Source organism: Nicotiana attenuata, unplaced genomic scaffold, assembly GCF_001879085.1.
Source record: "Nicotiana attenuata strain UT unplaced genomic scaffold, NIATTr2, whole genome shotgun sequence".
In the NCBI taxonomy this organism is placed as follows: domain Eukaryota; kingdom Viridiplantae; phylum Streptophyta; class Magnoliopsida; order Solanales; family Solanaceae; genus Nicotiana; species Nicotiana attenuata.
Genome location: NW_017672029.1, coordinates 1 through 5648, shown reverse-complemented (window position 1 = coordinate 5648; position 5648 = coordinate 1).

Sequence of the window (5648 nt, the reverse complement as noted above, 5' to 3'; positions counted from 1 at the left end):
TTCGAGTTTCTGAGACTATTTGCTAGGTATTGTCTGATTTATTTGTTTATCATCGTTAAACTCAATTGATGTTGAAAACCCTAATCTCTTTTGGGTTCATTCGAGTTTCTGAAGCTGTTTGCTAAGTGATTGTGTAATCTATTTGTTCATCATCTTTAAAATCGATCGATGTTGAAAAACCCTAATTTCTTTTGGGTCTATTCGAGTTTCTAAACTGCTTGTTCAACTTATTTGCTTATCTTCTTTTAAGCTTGAATATTGTTCAAGAAAACCTATGTCTTTGAGTTGAAACTGCTCGTTTGAATGCCTGACTTGATTTGAAGTTCCTTGTTTCAGCATCTCTTTCCCTTATATGATTCCTCTAATTCAGGGTTCTTATTATCTCTGAAACTCGACTATGCTGTGAGACCCTTTGCATGCTCCTGACACTCTATTTTTCTTACTACTGATTCAATGAGACCTGACCTACTTGACTATCATGCTTTGAATACTTGCTATCTACCGACTTTGTACTACTATTGCATGTTGTTTCTTTTGCCAATAGCTTGGCCGCACATGTCTTTTTTTGTGCATTCTATTTATATGCTTAGGTTCATTCTTTAACTGATGCTCAATTTTGGGACTGATTTCAAAACCTCTCTTTTTGGGAACTCTAATTTTACTCGCATGTTAAAGTGATTGATCCCTTTCCTTACTTATTGCCTTGCTGAATCTTTTTCCCAAAAAAACAAGTGTATCTCTGTACCTGGACTTGATTGTGTACTTAATGTTTTACTACATTCTTTTATGGTAATAATCAGTTTGCCTACAAACTGATCTTTCTTTCCTTCTTTTGAACCTGTTAGCCCCGTTAAACAAGTAATTCCTCAAATAAAGGGGAATCACTTGGTTGATTGATTCTGATTGCTGATTACTTCCATATTTGCATTGAACTTTATTTATTGCCTTATTTCTCACATGTTTTCAAAACTATAGATACCCACCTCCTCTTCTTGCAAACACATGAACACAAGGCATAAAACACTTGAGTTCAGACACACACTCCACTAAAATCTCTTTTTTCGCTGTTGCTACTTGTATTGCTGCCTTACCTAGCAAGCTGAAAGCCAAGGCTAGGCTGTGGGAAGCTTGCTCATTTTTCTCTGCATTTGCATATTCACTGGTATGTTCTAACTAATTTTCAGCATCAACAACAACATGTTTTCTTTACTATTTCCTACACCTTTATTTTGTTTCCTGTTTGTATTTAATCAAGTTCCATTGTTAAGCATGCAGTAATCTGCCCTTTCTATTCTGAATTTATGCTTTCTTATGAATTCTGTCAGTCAGTTATTATGGCTTATGAACCCTAAATCACCATCCCCAATGTGTTTGGTATCTGTGGTTGGTTTGGGACATGATAGCATTGAACATTGCTGTGCATGACTAAAACTTGATCCCCCTGGGATCATAACCTCCATGTCTCCTCTTGTTGTTGTGTGTTCCGATTGGCTTATAGGCATGCCAGCACCTTCTATTGTTGTGCATTCCCAAAGTTGACCCCTGCCTAAGTATATATGCTCCTTGCAATGGATTCCCAACCCCTGACCCCTTTGTATGAAGTTATTAACTCTGTGTCTTACTAATTACTGTTTCCCTATAACCCTTTACCCCTCTCCTTTATCCTTTCAGTTTTAAAACTCTATTCTTGCACTTGCACTATCTTCTTTGATGTATGTTCTGCCCCTCTTGTGTGAGCTTTGCCTTGGGACCCATGAGCTCCCTCTGAACATGGACACATAAGGGATGGCCCTTCCACACTGCACCCATCTCTATCTGGTTCTATGAACCTGGTGTAAGCACTGCCCGGGGTCCCTTGAGACCCTTAGGGAACTTTGACACACCTAGGTCCGAGAAAGGCTTTGAAACAAGTGGCTTTTGAAGTAATTAATTATATATCTCAGAGTCAAGATCAAGCTTCCTATGGTAGTATTTTCCTATTTTTATATATCTTCTTGACGTAATTCAGCAACTGGTCTGTAATAATTTGTAATAAACATTTGGGGTTGGCTAGTGAAAAAGGGATGGGCAATTATGCATGCTCAAGGGTAGAAAACATGCCTATAGGATTTGTGTTCTGAATGATTCAATTTTGCATTTTAGAAAGCATGCCTATAGGACTGGTTTTAAATCATGCATGTTCAATTCTACATTTAGACACCATGTCAATAGGATTCATTTCAAATTCCGCATGTTCAATTTCACACCTAGATAACCTGCCTATAGGATTTTATTTTAAACTTTGCACGCTTGTTACCACTTAGGCATCATGCTCTGGATCTAAACGGCTATGAGCAGGTATCATGTTCATAGTGTTAAAATCTATATAACACTAGATATCATGTCTATAGGAATTAGAATCAGCAACACTAGATATCATGTCTGTAGGAGTTAAAACCAGTAATAATGGATATCATCATCTGCAGAATCTGAAACTAGTCTAATTTAAAATCAGTCTATTCCGAACAAGTTTTTAAGTAACCTAATCCCCTATTTAACACGATTTAGCAAGCATGTCTATAGGATTTCAAACCGCTCGTTTTTAAGTTTGTTACTGCTTTGCCACATTTTGAATCAGTAGTAGATACCATGCTCATAAGATTCTACCCTAAACACTTAGGCAAATCATAGGTAGTAACAACAAATAAAGCTGAACCCGCTTCTGTTAATTAATGATTGCTACAACCAGCAGGCAGGCATGATTCGATCTTCTTATCTAAGTTATGTAATAAATTGGTCTGCTTCAACAACTTAATCTCCCCTTTTGACTTAATATTTTCAGACCTTGCTTGTTGTTTGGGTCATGCTATTTCATTGCTTTGTTTGAGGAGGTATATTTGAGCCTTCATTGTTTATGTGATTCCCCTGTTATTGTGCTGTCCTATATGTTTTGTATGTCGCCTTAGATTTTTTCACCTTTGAAACTCCAAGTCAACCTAATATCCCTCCCTTTTAGGAATAGTAGTCCTAAGTGCCTCCGGAACTGATATGAATGGGGCGGATAATAGCATGCAATAGTGGCCGAGACCAATCCGCGCTTTAGTACCTTAACGGGGTGGGAAGCTTAGATATGGATATGATGACCGGTGCGCTAACACCACGTGTAGCCCCACTTTTGAGGAGTGATTACCGAGTATTGCATTGATGTGATCCATATTATAAATAATCCTAGGACCCCCTTCGCCTCTCTTTCTTTGTCTTTAAAGTATTATGACTTCTTTTAATAAATCAGCTTTTTAATTGCTCTATTTTACTTCCAAGCATTTGTGTATTAATCCCCTCTTATTTGAGCCTTATCTGCTTACATGTTAATTGCACCAAATTCACAAAGAATTGTCTGGTCGGGAACCACACTAGTGGTTCCTGAGGGGTGCCTAACACCTTCCCCTTAGGATAATTTCAAGTCCTTACCCTATCTCTGGTTTTCAAACAAACTCAGAAGTGATCCTTGTAGGTGTCCTAATGCACCATAATCATTAGGTGGCGACTCTTCAAAAAATGCAAAACCCAGTTCCCAAAAGGAACGAGTTGTCCCATACCCAAATGTCATAAACCTGATTCTCCCAATGCGAGGAGGGAAAAAAGGGGGCGCGACAGCCTCGGGGCATAAATTTTGTCACCTGTGTGTAGCATTTTCAAAGCATGTTTGTAGCTGGAGGCTGCGTTTTTTTGCGTATGAGTATGAAGAAAAACCTCGCGGCTTTATTTCTTTCGTATCTTCTTCTGTCTTGATTTTGACCAGGCGGGTTCGTTTTTGCGTTGGTAGGAATCTTTAGAGTCGTGATGTGGCACCGGAGCTCACTAGACCGGCACGTAGGCTCTCACGTACTTTCGCTCTCAGGCATATTTTAGGCCACATGTTCTGGGCTCAATCCCCTAGTCGAGCATCGGCTGGGGCTTATTTGAGCTTTGAATGGCCGAATTTTAAGCTGGTGATAGTGGCTCTTATGCTTTTGGTCGATGCAACCTTTTAGTATTTGTGGCCCTGAGGCTCATTAGGTTGGCGACAATGGCTCTTAAGCTTTGGGCCGATGTGACCTTTTGATGTAAGTTGGCGACAATGGCTGTTAAGCTTTGCCCTTAGGCATATATAGTTATCTAGTTTGGGTCCAGTCTTCGAATTAGGTTATGACTCGAGCTCGTTTTGACCTTTTGTGTAGGTTGGCGACAATGGCTCTTACGCGCTTGGCCGATGCGACCTTTTGTGTAGGCTTTATTTTCCTCTCATTAAGGACTTTTGAAGTAAATTTCACTTTACTCGTCGTCGGTTCGGGAAGAACCTCGACTTCGAGTAACTTGCGGCGATGTTCTAGCACCTCGGAAGGTGCTGGCCCAAGATCAGTTGAAGTTTTGAAGAATGACAAACGAACTCAGTAAAGGACCAGGTTCATCTAAGGAGACACAGTTGTTATGGCCCATACACATGAGATGCACGTGAAGAAGATAAGTCCTTGAGATCAAGCAGCAATATCTTGATGAATATCTTCTGAACTGATCGAAAAGATTGCATATAGGATAAGGAGTTGAAGTCTCCTTATGAAAAGAGAATTACATCCGGATCAAGAATATGGATTAGGAGTTAGAGTTGTTCTTGGACTCGAATTGTCAAAGGATCTACACTTCGAGTTCTTATCAAACTCTGATTACTAACTCTATAAATATAACGATTGTTCTCTTTTACAGGTGATTGCACATAAGCTGAAGTTAAATCAAATTGAGAGCAAAAGAGCTAGGCGATTGTTGCAAGCAATTTGTGTGTGATACAAGTGTGCAAATCTGAAGCTACAAGAACTAAGTGTGAAGAACCAATTCCATTGTGTCTTTCTTTATTTCTAGTTCAATTGTAGTAGGTGTTTTAACATTGTACCTTTTCAGCTTTCTTAGAAGCAATTGTATTAGGTGCATTGAGTATTCAAGTTAGAGTTAACTTCAAAGTATCGCAACAGTTGAGGCTGTGTGCTACACTGGGATTAGAGTTAATCCTTAGGTTTACAAAGAGTTTTGTAAATGCAGTTTTTGGCTCAGTGATTTTAGTGGAGTTTGGGAAAATCCTACTGAGTAGTAGGTTGTGGTTTTTTTCACCTTTTGAGCCAGGTATTTTCCACGTAAAAATCTCTGTGCACTTTACTTTCAGTATTTATTATTCCGCAAACTGCTGTAGTTAGAACACTTAGAAGAACCAGGTTCTTCTAACGCGAAAATTAGGTACCACACAAATCACCCCCCCTCTTGTGTGGTATTGACGTCTAAAACATCAATTGTTATCAGAGCGGGTTATCCTTGAAGAGGTTAAGACCTTAGGAAAAGATCAACATGAGTGCACCACCTGGGAACTGGGAAGGGCGAATCCACTGCCAGGCCTCCTCTCTTCAATGGTTTGTATTACTCTTGGTGGAAGAACAGAATGAGAGATCATATCATAGGGGAAGACTATGAACTTTGGGATATAATTACTGATGGTCCCCTAGCTACCACTAAGAATAATGCTGAAGGAGTGGATGTTCCAAAGACAAGAGTAGATTGTACTGCTGAAGATCTAAGGAAATGGGAGAAAAATGCAAAAGCCAAGAAATGGTTAGTGTGTGGACTTGGTCCTGATGAGTACAGCA